Genomic DNA, 19559 nt, shown 5'->3' on the forward strand with positions numbered 1-19559 from the left:
TCTCTGCATCACATGAAGTTTTGTCCTTAAAGTTTTTGATGAGAATCAGGGTCAACAAGAGCATTGTTCATGACATTGTTTTGCTTGGGCAGTAGTACATTCCAAGCAATCCATTTTCCCCATAATAGTGGCTTTTTTTCTGTCTTTGCTGTCCCATTCACATCGAAAGCAACAGTGTTTTATGTAGCTGAGCTGCGTGTTGTTGCCTTCATCACATTGACTGCTGTGCTATCATAACAGAAGGAAACTGTGCAGAAGTACTGCTTTCAGACTTATTTTACTGGAATCTATCAACAAGTGCAACTCATGGCCACATGTCGCCATAACATATCATTACAAAAAATTGTGTCACTTTTCTTGGGGAAACATTCAGAAACAGTTTGCATGATAAAAACTCACTTTTGCATTTGAAGATGATGATTCTGTCCTTTCAGTTGCGAAACTAAAACTCAACCTGTTGCCTCTACAAATTAAAATCGAGAACAAGATTGTTGAGACAGAAAGTGTCATTCATTCGATTCACAGTGGCCCTGAAATGATTGGTTGGCAGGCTTATCTCCTTTGCTGTCTTATGCACGTTTGTCGCTGTTATTGTCGTAGTTACGATAATGCGCAGTTTTCTGTGTTATCGAGTTGATCGGATCTGTTTTTGTCAGACAAAAAATTACAGTTCATCGTGTAGTCAATTTGCTCCCTCCAAATCATGGGAACGGCAAAGAACGTGTGACCTAATCCTTTTAACCTGCCTGTCAGGAGTGTAATACATAATGAACAGCGTATAAAGAATACTAGGAAACTTTTGCAATATGATGCGATGGCTACTGTGTTCTGAGAATATTTCATACTTGCGTAGTAGCTGCTGTGCCAAGTCTGTGGGCACAGTAATTCATTAGCAGGGTTTGTGACCATGATCCCATAGCAAGTACTTCAAAGTGAGATTCGGGCAGTTTTGTGGTACAGCATGATGCATGATGCATGCCTTAAACATAGACCAGTGCTTTGAAGAAATGACTCTTGCACTCGGCTATGTGTATCGACATTGTATAACTGTATTCAGGTGGTACAGAGAATTCCAAAGAGGAAATCAGTTCCAGGGGAAAGCACTGATACTGTGAAGAAAGACTGCCAAGTAACCTATAAGCATATAGAAGATATCTTAGGGCTAAATGCTCCAGCAGTTTGTTTGAATCTGCAAATAAAGAAATTCGTTCTCTCTCGGTGCCGCATAGGCTGACGGAAGAACAGATGACATGATGTGTGACTTGGTGCTGGGAGATGATGAAGTTTTCTAAGGGATGAAGTCATTATGTGGATAATATTGTGACAGGTGACGTGACTTGGCTGTACCATTACGACATGCCAACTGAGACTGGAAACAAAGTTTTATTCTTTGAAAATAACGACACACCTTTAGCTGTCTAAAAATCCCAATCAGTAAAGAAGAAAATGATAGCTTTTTTCCAAATTGATTGGAATTGTGGACATTATTATTTTGGACACGCACAAGACAGTCACAGCTAAGTGGTACACTGAACAGTGTGTGCCCAAAATCATCCAGTCTTTGAGGAACCTCTGACCGAAGTCGAGAAGGCCACTCGGTTCCTTCATCACGACAACGCTCCATCTCACGCACCAAAGCATGCGCCGAATATTTGCAAGGAATGGGACTGAAACTTCTCGAGCACCCTCCTTATAGTCCAGACCTTGCTCCTTGTGACTTTGCACTGTTTCTGCATGTGAAAATGAAGCTGAAAGTAGTGCAGTTTCCAAGTGATGAAGACCTCCTGAGAACTTGGCACGAGTGTGCCTTACTCCCTACAGAAACTTGGGGGAAAGGGTTTAGGGATGGTGAGGTGTACTCAGTGTGGTGGAAATTACTTCAAAAAAGTTAAATAAACAAAGCTGTACTGCAAAATTTTCCTAATACCCTTTGTGCGTAGGTATGCCAATTCTTGTGCTGGCCACCAACCTTACGCGTGAAATAAAGTTCATAGCACGTATATACAAGAAGACAAATTTTCATATTTGTGATTACGCGTGAAATAAAGTTCATAGCACGTATATACAAGAAGACAAATTTTCATATTTGTGATTTCAAATTTAACTCTCCACAGATGTAACAAAAAGGATTTGTGCTATTTACACAGGTATGAGAGATTTCTTCTTCTGAAGTAATACTGAACACAAATCTTCAGGAACTTGGAAAACAAGCAGTCACTTCCAACAACAACAAAACTCACAATGCGGAGTTGTAAGGTAAGCTACAGAAGAAGAAGCGATGTGCAGTGTTTTCAAGGATTTCAATAGATAGACCTAGTGTGTTGCAAGAAAACTGAGACCGATAGCCAACACCTGATTTCATTCTTCAATTCAGCACCCACATCTTAAAAAATAATACCTTTCACACTCATCATAACATAATTCTTGTTGATAAGTGTAATTTTTAGGCAAAACCTGCATCTCTAGGAGGGATGTTGCATGGTCGTGCAGCCTAAATGTTCTATAGTTCGAATACATACATAACATGAAGAAATTTATATTCTATAATTTTTTTATTATTTAATCTTCAATCCAGTCTCTGTGAGACTTGACATTCTTGTAATTCATGGAAGATACAATAATAACAATATCTGTAAAAATAATCAGTTGTATGGAAAAGATAAACTTTTGCACATAAATGTTGTCATCATCTTGTGTAGTAAATGATAAATAATCGGTTAAAAATGAAACAGATGTATTTATTAAAATAAGAAGTTCTGTTTATTATGAAACATTATATAGTTCAAACAAAGTCTGTCATATTGCCCGCATCTCGTGGTCGTGCGGTAGCGTTCTCGCTTCCCACGCCCGGGTTCCCGGGTTCGATTCCCGGCGGGGTCAGGGATTTTCTTTGCGTCATGATGGCTGGGTGTTGTGTGCTGTCCTTAGGTTAGTTAGGTTTAAGTAGTTCTAAGTTCTAGGGGACTGATGACCATAGATGTTAAGTCCCATAGTGCTCAGAGCCATTTGAACCAAGTCTGTCATAATCACTAAATACTTTCAGATTAAAGGAGACCACTCACCAAAAAGCAGAAGCATTGAATTGTCGATAGGCACAAACAAAAGTCTTTTGTGTGTCCCCATCAACAACTCAACGCTTCTGCTTTTCAGTTAGCGGTCTCTTTAATCCAAAAGTATTTACTTTCTACAAGAACTTTCCACCACACATAATCACTAAATATTATTGTGATGTTTCACTTCTTCAAATTCATACCTTCCAGATAGCAGAGTTTTGCACTAATAAGAAGGTACTGTTTTAAATGGAGATTAGTTGTGTAAATATTCTGAGAAATCTCCATGTCAATGAAAATCATTGTCACTGTTTTGAAATCCGTAGAGGAAACATTAATATTCCAGTAGGTGACTGAAACGTTGCATCAAAGGAAAAATTCATTTTTAGTGCTTCCTGCCATAGACACTTGCGTATGGTCATTGTAATTAAGGAATCATTGTATTTTGTCAGTTATTTATATGTTATAGCTGTTGTTCCACTCATGAACAACAGACCTTATCAAAGTGGGCTGGGTTGTGTGCATCTATGATACATGTCACCATACTACCAACCACCATCTATGGGGAGACTAAACGATCGAGTGGTTACTTAGGAGGCGCAGCACCCTTTTCAGTAGATGCAGGGGGAATAAATAGTCCGGATGATTGATCTGGCCTTGTAACATTTGCTATACTGTCTTGCTATGTCAGTACTGCAAGTATCTGAGAGTAAGTGGAAATAACCCCGTTATGTTTCCTCAGGAAATGGAGCGCTACGGCGTGGGACAATCGCAACAAACTGTTGCCTCATCAGGAAAGAGGGAAGGAGAGGGAAAGACGATAGGATTGGGTTTTTTGGGGGGAGGGTAGGGGTCATTTCAATCCCGGGAGCGGAAAGACTTACCTTAGGGGGAAAAAAGGACGGGTATACACTCGCACACACACACACATATCCATCCACACATATACAGACACAAGCAGACATATTTAAAGACAAAGAGTTTGGGCAGAGATGTCAGTCGAGGCAGAAGTGAAGAGGCAAAGATGATGTTGAATGACAGGTGAGGTATGAGTGGCGGCAACTTGAAATTAGCAGAGATTGAGGCCTGGTGGGTAACGGGAAGAGAGGATATATTGAAGAGCAAGTTCCCATCTCCGGAGTGGGAAGTATCCAGATAACCCGGACGGTGTAACACTGTGCCAAGATGTGCTGGCCGTGCACCAAGGCATGTTTAGCCACAGGGTGATCCTCATTACCAACAAACACTGTCTGCCTGTGTCCATTCATGCGAATGGACAGTTTGTTGCTGGTCATTCCCACATAGAATGCATCACAGTGTAGGCAGGTCAGTTGGTAAATCACGTGGGTGCTTTCACATGTGGCTCTGCCTTTGATCGTGTACACCTTCCGGGTTACAAGACTGGAGTAGGTGGTGGTGGGAGGGTGCATGGGACAGGTTTTATACCGGGGCCGGTTACAAGGATAGGAGCCAGAGGGTAGGGAAGGTGGTTTGGGGATTTCATAGGGATGAACTAACAGGTTACGAAGGTTAGGTGGACGGTGGAAAGACACTCTTGGTGGAGTGGGGAGGATTTCATGAAGGATGGATCTCATTTCAGGGCAGGATTTGAGGAAGTCGTATCCCTGCTGGAGAACCACATTCAGAGTCTGGTCCGGTCCCGGAAAGTATCCTGTCACAAGTGGGGCACTTTTGTGGTTCTTCTGTGGGGGATTCTGGGTTCGAGGGGATGAGGAGGTGGCTCTGGTTATTTGCTTCTGCACCAGGTCGGGAGGGTAGTTGCGAGATGCGAAAGCTGTTGTCAGGTTGTGGGTGTAATGGTTCAGGGATTCCGGACTGGAGCAGATTCGTTTGCCACGAAGACCTAGGCTGTAGGGAAGGGACCGTTTGATGTGGAATGGGTGGCAGCTGTCATAATGGAGGTACTGTTGCTTGTTGGTGGGTTTGATGTGGACGGACGTGTGAAGCTGGCCATTGGACAGGTGGAGGTCAACGTCAAGGAAAGTGGCATGGGATTTGGAGTAGGACCAGGTGAATCTGATGGAACCAAAGGAGTTGAGGTTGGAGAGGAAATTCTGGAGTTCTTCTTCACTGTGAGTTCAGATCATGAAGATGTCATCAATAAATCTGTACCAAACTTTGGGTTGGCAGGCCTGGGTAACCAAGAAGGCTTCCTCTAAGCGACCCACGAATAGGTTGGCGTACGAGGGGGCCATCCTGGTACCCATGGCTGTTCCCTTTAATTGTTGGTATGTCTGGCCTTCAAAAGTGAAGAAGTTGTGGGTCAGGATGAAGCTGGCTAAGGTGATGAGGAAAGAGGTTTTAGGTAGGGTGGCAGGTGATCGGCGTGAAAGGAAATGCTCAATCGCAGCGAGGCCCTGGACGTGCGGGATATTTGTGTATAAGGAAGTGGCATCAATGGTTACAAGGATGGTTTCTGGGGGTAACAGAATGGGTAAGGATTCCAGGCGTTCGAGAAAGTGGTTGGTGTCTTTGATGAAGGATGGGAGACTGCACGTAATGGGTTGAAGGTGTTGATCTACGTAGGCAGAGATGCGTTCTGTGGGGGCTTGGTAACCAGCTACAATGGGGCGGCCGGGATGATTGGGTTTGTGGATTTTAGGAAGAAGGTAGAAGGTTTATATGTCTTACACATCTCCTCCTAAACAACTGGATCAATTTCAACCAAACTTTGTATGCTTACCTTTTATTGTCTGGAAAGCAGTAATGTGGGTGGAAGAAAACACCTGCCACCCATAGGAGAGGCAGGGGGCAAAGAGGGCTGCTTCGGAGGCCTGACGTGTTGTATAGGTATTAGTGGAATGTGTTCCAGACGATATATGAGAGACAGGCATGGCTGAGTAGAGAGGGCAGAGGAGGAGACGGACAAAGAGAGGGGGAGGTGGGCAGAGAGGAGGAGGAGGAGGAGGAGGATGTGATCTAGATGTAAATCTATGCCTAATGCGTACTTCACAAGCCACCCTGTGGTATATAGTGGATAGAATTATCTACGAGAGTCACTCCAAAAGAAATGCACACTATTTTTGTAACAATACAGTTTTCATTCTGCATGTGTGAAAGTTTTACAGTGTGTAGATACATCCTTACCGCTTGTTTTCAAACTTAGTTAAACCTCTTCCCGTGAATGGCGCCATCACAGAATGTCTCCAAGATGCCTGCTACACTTGACGTTCATCAGAAGCAACATGCTGTCATAGAATTCCTATGCTCTGAAAACAAGACAGTGGGAAACATCCGCAAGAGGTTGAAAAAGGTGTATGGAGATGCTGCTGTCGATCACAGTACAGTTAGTTGGTGGGCAAGCAGGTTACGTGATGAAAGCGGGCATGGAAGTATTGAGGATGGTCCTCGCAGCGGCAGGCCTCGTACTGCACACACTCCAGACAATGTGCAGAGAGTTAACGAATTGGTGACTGCTGACACATGCATCACAGTGAACGAATTGTCACGCTGCGTAGGGATAGGGGAAGGAAGTGTTTGCAGTATACCGAAAGTGTTGGCGTTAAACCAGATTTGTGCCAGGTGGGTTCCCAGGATGTTGACAGTGGCTCACAAAGAAACAAGAAAAACTGTATGCAGCGAACTTTTGTTATAGTACGAGAATGGCAGAGATGAATTTCTTGGAAGAATTGTGACAGGCGATGAAACATGGCTCTATCGTTTTTCACCAGAAATGAAGAGGCAATCAATGGAGTGGCATCATGCAAATTCACCCAAGAAAAAAAAATTGAAAACCACATCTTCTGCTGGAAAAGTTATGGCTATGGTGTTTTTCGATTCCAAACATTCTTGGACATCATGCCAAGTGGAACCACCATAAATTCTAATGCATATGTGATGACACTGAAGAAACTTAAAGCTCGACTGAGTCGTGTTTGACCACATCAGCAAAAGCAGGATGTTTTGTTGTCGCATGATAATGCACGGCCACGTATCGGTCAAAAAGCCATGGAAGCGATCACTAAACTCAGATGGACAACACTGAAACACCCGCCTTACAGTCCTGACCTGGCTCCATGTAACTATCATCTCTTTGAGAAGCTGAAAGACACTCTTCATGGAACAAGGTTTGAAGACGATGACTCCCTTGTGCAGGCTGCCAAACAGTGGCTCCAACAGGTTGCTCCAGAATTTTACCATGCGGGTATACAGATGCTGGTTCCAAGATGGCGTAAGGTAGTAGAGAGTGATGGAAGTTGTGTGGAGAAAAGGAAATATTGTTCCTAAAGGATGTATCTACACACTGTAAAACTGTCAAACATGTAGAATAAAAGATGGATTTTTAAAACAAATAGTGTGCATTTCTTTTGGAGTGACCCTCATTAGTCATTACCTTCCTCATTCCACTCGCAAATGAAGCAAGGGGAAAACAACTGCCTGTACACCTTCATATCCACCTTAATTTCTCATATCTTGTCTTTGTGGTCCTTACACAAAATGTACATTGGCAGGAATATAATCGTTATGCAGTAGCTTCAAATGATGGTTCTCTAAATTTTCTCAATAGTGTTTCATGAACAGAATTTCATCTTCCCTCCAGGGATTCCCATTTGACGTCATGAAGCATCAATCTGATTTGCCAGTAGCAAATCTAGCAGCACACTTCTGAATTGCTTCGATGTCTTCCTCTGATCTGACATAGTGGGGATCACAATCACTCTAGCAGTACTCAAGAATGATTTGTACAAATGTTCTGTATGTTGGCTCGTTTGTAGATAAGCTACACTCCTAAAACTCTCTCAATACACCAAAATTTTCCATCCCTACTAACATCTTTCCTTTTTGATATCACTTTGCAACATCATGCCTAGATATTTAATCAGCAATGCTTTGCTAAGCAGCACACTATCAGTACAGAATTTGAACAGGATAGGATTGTTTCTCCTTTCATCTGCATTAACTTACATTTTTCTATATTTAGAGCAAGCTGCCATTCATCACACCAAACACTAATTCTATCTAAGTCAATCTGTACCCTTCTAAAATCAAACAGCGACAAGACTTTCTCGTATACCACAGCTTCATTAGCAACCAGTTGCAGACTGCTGCTTACCCTGTCTGTCAGATCATTTACGTGTATAGAAAATGAGCAGTTCTGTAACACTTCCCTGGACACTGCTGACAATACCCTTGTCTCTGATGAACAGTCCCCTCCCCTCGACTGGTTCAGGGATTAGAATAGGCCCGAGGTATTCCTGCCTCTCATAAGAGGCAACTAAAAGGAGTCTCCTACTTTTCAGCCTTCAGTATTATGTTCTCCTATTAGGGTTTGACCTCCACATTTTCCAAATTTTTAAGAAGTGTGGGCCATTTGGGGAAGGAAACCTTAAGTGGTGCATCATATATCCATCAGTACACACATTAATTGTGTGCTGTTTTGGCTCTGAAACTCGAGCCATAATCCAGCTGTTTGGATAATGAGACATTAAGGTGTGTGTAATGCACATCCCTTGTCCACTGTCATCTTCTGCACCCATGGTGATAATTTGTCTTTTCACACCCAATATCCTGCGCAGTAGGCAGTCCATCATGGAGGGATCATCATGTACGCTCTTGGTTGTAGGCCGCTGACAGCACAAGGATCGCACTGCTGCTGTCCAAGCTGCAAACTCCCCATGTATGCCAAGTAGCAGATGCCTGTCTTCTTGGTGCATCAGGACACCTGGCAACAGCCATCGTACCCGGTGGCATTTGCTGTGGCTGGGTGGCTTCCGTGGGCAGAGCTCCTGGTCAGAGCAGGTGGCATCAGGGGGGATGACACACAATAAAGCAGACCATTTTGCTGGTGGCCAAGTAGCCCCAGCAGTGTCTTTAGGAAGGCAGGCTAGATTTCAGTACTGAGAAATATGATCCCAAATCGTTCCCCTCCATAGCTATGCCATGGGAGTAGCATAGGTCTACATTCGCCTCAATATTTAGTTTGCAGCAGAACTGATGGGGATTCTTTTCTGGCCACAAAGCCTCTATTTTTAATTTAAAACCTCAAGGATGAATTTGGGGAAGTGGTGGTGCTGTCCAAAATGAGAAATGGATGAGTCCTCATTAAGGCAGCATCCTCAGTCCAATCATAGGTGCTGTTTGCCTGTGACAAACTGGGTGATATTCCCATTTCAATCACTCCCCACTAAAGCCAGGGGATCATTTTTCATCAAGACTTTCTATTGAAATCCGGTGATAAACTACGCACCGATTTAGAACGCTAGTGTTCACTTCGTCCGGCGCATTTATAGGGCACCAAAAGCTAATAGGATTGTGACCGGTGCCTTCATCTCTACCTTTGAGGATGATTCGTTACCTGAAAACCTCAAGGTGGTGATCTGTTGATGTGACGTACAACCATACGTCCATTCCCCTTTGCAGTGCTTTAAGTGCTGGAAATTCAGGCACGTCTTCCAGGTGCATTTCCAGTGCCACATGTAGAGATTGTGTGTGTCCATTGCATCTAAATACTCCATGTGCCCCTCCTCCCACCTGTGTCAACTGTCGACAGCACCACTGCCCCTGCTCGCTGGACTGCGCGGTTTTTCAAATGGAGAGGAAAATAGTGGAGTACAAGACCCTGGACAGGCTGACATATCAAGAGGCTACATGGAAATATGAGCGTTAGAACTCTAATTGACATCCTCCTATGCTGCAGCTGCGATGACATTGCCCTCGCTGGCAAAGATAGTCCCCTTGTCTGTGCCTCCAGTAGTGGGCCGTCAGGGCCGCCCAACTGCATCCCCGCCTCCCCCTTGGTTGTTGGGGCAGTTCTTCTGTTGCTCCCAAAGCACCTACTTTGGTAGCAATGGCTCCCCAAATGCCAGGGACTCTGGTCCCTTCCTCCCACTTAGAGAAGCAACAGTTTCCTTAGGCTCCTCTCGCACAGAAGGGGTCGCTGTGGACTATATCTGAAGCTACTTTAGAGAAGTCCTCCCAGCAAGCATATATATGTGATGCACTTCAGGAAACATGGTTTCCAACAATGTGGAGCCCCACCCTTCATGGCTATCGGTGGTATTATAAAAATCGTAATGACTGTAACAGTGTGTCAGGTGCACTATTTACATATGTCCTTACATCTGCCTATAGAAAACCTGTGCTCCTTCAAACAACTGTAGAAGCTGTGGCCATCAGAATGAGGACAATGCAGGAAATTACCATCTGCAACATGTACCTTCCTCCAGATGTTGAAGTACCACAAAATCTATTGACTGCATTAATTTCTCGACTTCCCCCACCTTTGCTACTTTTGAGTGATTTCAGCACCCATAAACCGCTATGGACGTTACCAAGATCAGTAGCCATCGTAAAGATGTCAAGAATCTACTAACGCTGTTCGACCTTTGCCTCCTAAATAAAGATGCCCCCACTCATTTCAGTGTAGCACATGGCACATACATGGCCATTAATCTCTCCGCCATTTATCTGGCTTTCTGCAGTCTACGCACTGGAGAGTTCTTGACAACTTGTGTGGTAGTGACCATTTTCCGCTCTTCCTTCCTCCACTGACGTCTCTCACATGGACGCTTGCCCAATTGGGCTCTTATCAAGGCTGACTGGGATGCTTTCATACTTGCTACCGCCACTGGATCTCTATCGCGCGGCAAAATCGATGTGGTGGTCCAGAATGTTACTACAATCATTGTTGCTGCAGCTGAATCAGGAGTCCCTTTCTCCTCAAGTATCCCCAGCAATGGTGGTCACTGGAAATTGTTGCGGCCATTAGAGAATGTAGATGGACACTACATCATAAGTTGCATTGATCAATGGAGCACCTCATTGCCTTCAAACAGCTCCGTGCTCAGGTCTGTCAACTAATCAGTTGACATCAGCATGGGTGTTGGCAATGGCACATCTCCACCATTGGAACACAAACCTCTCCTTCCCAAGTCTGCACTAAGATCAAGCACCTTTATGGATATCGGACCCCCAGAAGGTGTACCTGGAATTTCCACGAATATTCCAACTCAGATGCCATTGCAGAGCAATTTGGTGAGCACTATGCTCGAACCTCTGCATCTGAGAATTACCACCCTGGCTTTTGTACACTAAAACAGCAGGTTGAAAAAAAGTACTTATCTTTTACTACACGCCATCTTGAGCCATACAGTGCTCCATTGAGTGAGTGGCAATTTCTCAATACCCTTGCACGTTGTCCTGACACAACCCCTGGGTCTGACCGCACCGATCCCCAAATGAATAAACATCCGTAATCGAATTACCAGCACCACATCCTTACTAGAGCGATGACGAATTCGTGTCATGATGGCGAAAAAGCATTATCATTACAGTGCTAAAACCTGGTAAGACCCCACTAGATATGGATAGCTATCAAAATATTAGCCTCACCAACACACTGTGCAAGTTGCTAAAATTTGTGGTGAGCCAGCAGAGCCTCTACAAATAAGGAAGCACTTCCCAGCACAGGAACAGATATGATCGAGGGTGCAGGAGATGGCTACCAGCTATGCAGTGGAAACACTGCAGTCATCTGACAAGGAGTGCAAATCAGTATGTCCTGCATGAGCACAGGCAAACCCAGCATGACCATCAATGGTTGAACCATCCATGTAACTATTCTGAATCCTGGGATGCGTCAAGAACAGAGAGGAATAGGCGGTTGAGGACCACATCATGAACTGAGTCTTTTCGGATTTGTGATAGGTCCAGATGAAGCTGTGGTTGATTTATGTACAATGCAAGTGTATGTGAGTGGACCTGAAAGAGAGAAAGACTTGAGTTCAGTGAGAAGGGGCCAGACATGGACTGCAATTGCAATCCCTGATCAGGGCAGTTGTTATGTGAATGAATTGCTGTATTAGGGAAAAGGAGATGGTGATTTGGACGTTCAGGCGAGCTGTGAATGTGTGCAGTATAATTGGCAAGCAGTTGGTGTCACCCAAACTGCGATGGAGGAACGTCAGCTTCCACGAGTAGGCCGTTCACAGGGCTCATTTGGAAAGCTCCTGCCACAAGTTGAACTCTGCAGTGGTGAATAGGGTACAGCATCCAGAAAGCTGCGTGCGATATTCTGAAGCATAAGCCAGGCTCCCATAGTCAAGATGGGAATATACAAGGTCTTTGTACGGCTGCAACAATGCACGGTTATTTGCATCCCAGTCAGAGTGACTCAGGCAACGAAGAATGTTAAGATGCTGCCAGCACTTTTGCTTAAGCTGACGAAGCTGGGGAAGCCAAGTTACGTGGATGTCGAAAACCAGTCCTAAAAAGCGATAACAGTCCACTACGTTAAGGAGATGGTTATCAATATAAAGTTGTGGGTGTGGGTGAATCATACAACAGCGACAGAAGTGCATGACATCAAGTATTGGTAACTGAAAGCTGTAGCTGAGGGTCCATGATTGCATCTTTCGTATGGCTCCCTGGACTCAATGTTCAGCCACACTAATAGTAGATGAGCAAAGCGAAACACAAAAGTCGCCAGCATATAAGAAGGGTGATACTGAGGACCCTCACAGCTGCTGCAAGACCATTAATGGCCACTAAAAGAGATAGACGCTCGGTACAGAGCCCATTGCATGGTTAAAGGTGGGAACTTGGCGAAGCACCGACTCAAACTCTGAAGGTGTGGCATGAGAAAAAAATGTGTATAAAAATCGGGAGGCCCGGAGCGAGGATGTGGTCTCACCAAGTGGTATCATAGACTTTCCTCAGGTCAAAAAAAGGTGGAAATAAGATTTAAACAGCAGAAAAATGCCATTTGGATGGCAGACTCCAGGCATACCCAATTGTTAGTGGTGGAGTGACCTTGGCGAAAACTGCACTGAGATGGAACCAGAACGCCCTCTGAGACTCAAAAAGCTGACACAACTGCTGGTTCACCACAAATTTGAGTAACTTGCACAGGATGTGGGTGAGGCTAATAGAATGATAGCTATCCATATCTAGCAGGGTCGTATCAGATTTTAGCACTGGAATGGTGATACTTTCTCGCCATCATGACAGGAATTCGCCATCGCTCGAGTAATGATGTGGCGCTGGTAATTCGATTATGGATGTTTAATCATTTGCAGATGGGTGTAGTAAAAGATAAGTACGAGGGCCGTTCAGAAAGTAACCTCCGGTTGATTTAAAAAAATACACCAAGTTAAATAAAAATATTTTAATATATACATCTTACAACTACATCTTTGCACTATTTTTCTACATAGTCTCCATAGCGATTGAGGCACTTATCGCATCTCTTCACAAGCTTTGAAATTCCTTCTGCATAAAAATCACCCGCTTGTGCCTGGAGCCAGCCTGTGACCGCATCTTTGAGCTCTTCGTCGTCATCAAACCGCTGTGACCCGAGCCATTTCTTCAAATGCATGAAGAGGTGATAATCACTTGGTGCCAGGTCTGGGCTGTAAGGTGGATGGTTGATAACGTCCCACTTGAAGGACTCAAGAAGGGCCGTTGTTCTGCGAGCAGAGTGAGGACGGGCGTTATCGTGCAAAAAAACGATACCGGAAGTCAGCATACCACGGCGTTTGTTCTGTATAGCCCGTCGTAACTTTTTTATTGTTTCACAGTACACGTCTTGATTAATGGTCGTACCACGTTCCATGAATTCAACCAACAACACCCCTTTGGCATCCCAAAACACCGTTGCCATCAGTTTTCTGGCAGAAAAATCTTGCGAGGCTTTTCTTGGTTTGGTAGGCGAATTTGAATGTGCCCACATCTTTGATTGTTCTTTTGTCTCAGGGTTCACGTACTTAATCCAGGTTTCGTCACCGGTCACGATTCTGTTTAACAATGGTTCTCCTTCGGCCTCATAACGTGACAGAAAGTCTAATGCAGAGGCCATTCTTTGAGTTTTGTGGTGGTCGGTAAGAATTTTGGGCACCCATCGTGCACAGAACTTACGGTAACCCAATCTTGCTGTCACTATCTCGTACAAGAGAGTCTTAGAAATCTGTGGAAAACCAGTAGACAACTCCGACCTTGAGAAACGTCGATTTTCACGAACTTTTGCATCAACTGTCTGAACGAGTTCGTCAGTCAACAATGATGGTCTACCACTCCTCTCTTCATCATGAACGTTTTCTCGTCCACTTTTAAATAAACGTACCCATTCACGGACAACTCCTTCACTCATAACTCTTGGTCCGTACACGGCACAAAGCTCACGATGAATAGCTGCTGCAGAATATCCTTTGGCTGTAAAAAACCTTATGACAGCACGCACTTCACATTTGGCGGGGTTTTCTATTGCAGCACACATTTCAAACTGCCACAAAAACTAAACTAGCGCAGGTACGACGTTCACTCGACCACGGCTTGATGCCGACTGACCTGTTGAGTGCGTGAACGCACAGATGGCGTCGCTACTCCCCCCACAACCGGCACTGTGACCAATCGGAGGTTACTTTCTGAACCGCCCTCGTACTTTTGTTCCAACTGCTGTTTTAGTGTACAAAAGCCAGGGTGGTAATTCTCAGATGCAGAGGTTCGAGCATAGTGCTCAGCAAAATGCTCTGCAATTGCATCTGAGTTGGCATAGAGAGCTCCATTCTTGGATATCCCAGGTATACCTACTCAGACGCAGAGGTTCAAGCATAGTACTCAGAAAAATGCTCTGCAATTGCATCTGAGTTGGTATACAGAGCTCCATTCGTGGAAATCCGAGGTATACCTTCTGGGGTCCGATATCCATAAAGGTGCTTGATCTTTGTCCAAACTTGGGAAGGAGGGGTTTGTGTATTAATTGTGGAGATGTGCCATTCCCAACACTCATGCTGATGTCATCCGATTAGTTGACAGACCTGGGCATGGAGCTGTTAAGGCAATGAGGTGCTCTATTGATAAGTGCAGCTTATGACGTTGTAGTGCCCACCTACATTTTCTAATGGCCGCAACAATTTCCAGTGACCACCATTGCTGGGGATACTTGAGGAGAAAGGGACTCCTGATTCAGCTGCAGCAACAATGATTGTAGTAACATTCTGGACCACCACATCGATTTTGCCGCACGATAGAGATCCAATGGTGGTAGCAAGTATGAAAGCAACCCAGTCGGCCTTAGTAAGAGCCGAATTGGGCATGCGTCCATGTGAGAGACGCCAATGGAGGAAGGAAGAGCGGAAAATGGTCACTAACACACAAGTCGTCGAGATCTTTCCAGTGCTTAGGTGGCAGAAGGCCAGATCAGGGGCGGAGAGATCAGTGGCCATGTATGTGCCATGTGCCACACTGAAATGAGTGGGGGTATCTTTATTTAGGAGCCAAAGGTCAATTTGAGTTAGTAGATTCTCGACATCTTTACAACAGCTAGTGATCTTGGTGATGCCCACAGCGGGTTATGGGTGCTGAAGTCACTCAAAAGTAGCACAGATGGGAAGCGTCGAGAAATTAGTGCAGTCAATAGATTTTGTGGTACTTCACCATCTGTAGGAAGGTACGTGTCACAGAACATAATTTCCTGCATTGTCCTCACCCTGACAGTCACATCTTCTACAGTTGTTTGAAGGTGCACAGGTTTGCTATAGGCAGAGGAAAGGATATATGTAAATAGTGCACCTGACACACTGTTACAGTCATTAAGATTTTTATAATACCACCGATAGCCATGAAGGGTAGGGATCCACATTGCTGGAAACCGAGTTTCATAATGTGCAACAGTAAAAGCAGGTATAATGCTTGCGGGGAGGACTTCTCTAAAATAGTTTCAGATACGGATGAAGAGCATTAAGCCCTTTGACAAGCAGCTTGTGGCTCCCGCAGTCCCTGGCTTTTATGCACTTTGGCACAGGGGGACTAGTTAAGTATAACATTTATCTTGCAGTCCAAAAGCATTGACATAATCAATCAACCTTACACTGAATAAGAAGCGAATTATTGCAGTCAGTTTCGATGTGGATGGTTGGTAAATATTTTACTGTTACTCTATATTAATTTAAGCAAAAAGAGGTGGCGTATTGTTAATATTTTTGAACTATAAAGTGCCAATTAAAGCAATGTAAAGCCAGTATGAAAGCTGCAAACTTTTTATATTAGTGATTAAATTCCGTTAATATTTCTAACATTTAAATAGTTTAAATAAAGCATTACATTTTCATTGTAAAAAAATAATTCCCGAACATCTTTAGGTGTAAGGAAAATGATACTACTAGAATAAACAGCAAAAAATAAAAGTTAAAAATAAATCTTAAAATTTGTGTATATCAGCCTTGAAAATAATCAAATAAATAAATAATCTATATAAACCCTGACCACCTAATGGTCGACCTCAACTATTAATCAAAAGATTTTGATGAATAATAACCAACTATAAAGGTAAATATGTAGCAAATTTAGTTGAAAGAAAAGGTATAAATCACATAGAACGAGCGAATTTAACAAAACATAACATAGTTAAAGAAAACATGTTAACAGAAAAATCAAACTTAGAAACTAGAAAACCTGAATAATAACTATAAATGAAAACAGTAATTGTTAAAAATTTCATATAGTAAGGTAAATCAATTATAATAGGAATAGGCAAAATTAATCAAGGTAAAAGACTGAAACTAGCAGTAGCATACAAAACTTTGGGTTTGAAGATTAATTACCAAAAAACAGAATACTTGACTAATGATTCAGATGAGCTATACACTGAAGAAAATAAAATCAAAAAGATAAACACTTTCTGTTATTTGGGATCCATTTTAGATATCGAGGGAAAATCAGAGTCAGAAATCAATAAAAGCATTAGTAGCAGACGGAAGGTCATTGGGATGCTTAACTGCGTCTGTTGGAGCAGGAATTTAATGTGCAGAGCTAAAAAATTAATATACAAGTCTATATTCGAGAGTGTGGTTCTGTATGGTACGGAGTCCTGGACAATTAACCTGAAGCACCCTCAAAATAACAAGCTCTAAGGATGGTCTCCCGTAGAAAATCAGCAAGACTCTCCAGTAAAGATAAGATAAGGAACCCCAAAATAATAGAGATAATGGAAATAGAAGAAAGAATATGTGACGTTAGAGATAGGAAGAAATAACAGTCGTACGGGCATGTTCGACGAATGGAGGAAGCCAGAATACCAAAATTTATACTGGAGTGGGAGCAGAAGAAGACCACCTGGCTCCAAAATGTACAGCACACAATGAGGAGAATGGGCACAGAAGAAGAGCACAGACAATATCGACACACCTGGAGGAATAAGTTTAAGAACGTTTATTCTTTGTACAGTAATTTCCGAGTAAATTATTATGTTGGAGATAAGCCTCCTTAATGAGGAAAAGCTCAAAATAAAAAAAGACTGCCGCCAAAAATGGCAACAAACAATAAATAATCTATATTAAAGAGGTATAATAACCCTTATATCAAAGAAAAAACCTTGAATAAAACTTGTCACCAGACATTGTGAAATAAAATAAACGAAGAAAAGTTGTTAAACCTGTAGAAAAAATGAAAAATTAAACACTTAATTCATCTTGAATAAACAAATCCATGAACTAAACATTTTGAATCAAATCCAGCTAAAAAGGCATACCACACAAATACAAACTTGAAACATTACAACAAACAGAAGTTAAAGGTATAAAATTTACAATAGAACCTGTCAAACAAATATCCAGAGAATCCTTTAAAATATGATTTATTGAACCTGCACATATAAATAATAAGGCTTTAAGTAAAGGGTGAGCTGACAAACGTAAAATAAAGCAACCTTTGAATAACCTATCATCAAAATTCTTATTATCAAACCAAGCTGTCTTAAAAGTCGAAAGACAAATAACTTTTTTCAAATCAAACTCAAAATTAGCCCCCAAACCAGGCATAAAAATAGTTATACAACCAATTAATAGTAAGAATCAACCGCAGTTATAATTATCCAACATTGGACTAACAGTGATTTAATAAATAAACTACTGCAGTAACAAGAACAGAAAAAGGAACAAAAATGAAACAGAAGTAGGGACAGCCACAGCTGGAGAAAGCCTAGAAGAGAAAGGAATCTTAGTTACAGCCACTAAAAAATTAATACTACATTAAGTGTTATTTCAAAAGAATTTGAAATAAAATCATAATATCATTAATTTAATATTAAGAGAATAAAAATCAAAATAGGAACATCACCAATCAGATTAGATAAACCAGTCAATATACCTGCACTATAAGACTTCACATTTTGATAATAAATAAGCAAATAAGAAACTAAACCCAATTCATCTCAAATGTAATAAAATTCTAATCAAATTTTAAGCAATAATTAAAAATCCTATTGAAAGAATAAATAAATAATAAAACAATACTAATAAAATGATTAATATTATTTTCGCCAAACATTTAATCTTCTCCCTAATAAATTACCAAAGAAGTCATAAAAACAAAAGACATTCATCTGAAATTAAAGTTATAACAACCATAGAACCATTTAAATTAAAAAGTTCACAAAACTGAGCAGTCAATTTTCAAATAATAAATACCCAAAACAAAAATTATTGTTCTAAAAAAAATAAAGAAAAAAAAGATGAACAAATAGAAAATTACAATAGAAAACAAATATACAGTCTAAGGTGAAAAACAAAAATAACATAGTCTAAGACGAAAAACTTCATATCATTGATCCCACAAAACAATATTTTAAATTAAAATACTTAAGCAAATAGAAACAAAGAAATACTCGCCATTCAAACAAAGCACATTAAAAAATAATCAATGTAAAAGTAAAAGAAGATATTCCTGCAGATAACCAAGAGATGAAGTATAAACACCACAATAATAATTAATGTGCTGGATATATATATATATATATATATATATATATATATATATATATATATATATATATACAGCGCTAAAAAACTTGAGAAAAGTAACACCAAAAATCATAAAGATAAAGTCATAATTCTATTTCATAATCTTAATTGACCAACAAGATCTGAAGATAAGGGAGCAGCCATCTTTGAAGCTCTCAAAAGAAATCATCATGAAGCTGTTCTAGATGCTAAATTAAGTATATCCTTGTTAATAAATAATCTTCATCTACCTAAACATCCATAAATAATACTAGATAAAGAAAATAAACCAGAAGAACATAAACCATGACCAGCCATTAAAGGCCGGCCGGAGTGGCCATGCGGTTCTAGGCACTACAGTTTGGAACCGGGCCACTGCTACAGTCGCAGATTCGAATCCTGCCTCGGGCATGGAAGTGTGTGATGTCCTTAGGTTAGTTAGGTTTAAGTAGTTCTAAGTCTAGGGGACTGATGACCTCAGATGTTACGTCCCATAGTGCTCAGAGCCATTTGAACCATTTAGATCGGTTAAAGAAAGTGCACCTATACAATCCCACCAATTCATAAATCATTAAGTCACCAATAACCATTAAGGGACCGATGACCGTTGCAGTCTGGTCCCTTTAATCCCACAAACCAACCAACCAACCAACCAATAACCATTCTCATATGAGCAACAGAACAGTAAGCAATTAAGGACTTTGAATCAACGTTACAAAAACAAATAAATCTAATAATAACAGCACCAGACAGACCTAATCTACATCTACATCTA

This window comes from Schistocerca nitens, chromosome 7, assembly GCF_023898315.1.
Source record: "Schistocerca nitens isolate TAMUIC-IGC-003100 chromosome 7, iqSchNite1.1, whole genome shotgun sequence".
Classification (NCBI taxonomy): domain Eukaryota; kingdom Metazoa; phylum Arthropoda; class Insecta; order Orthoptera; family Acrididae; genus Schistocerca; species Schistocerca nitens.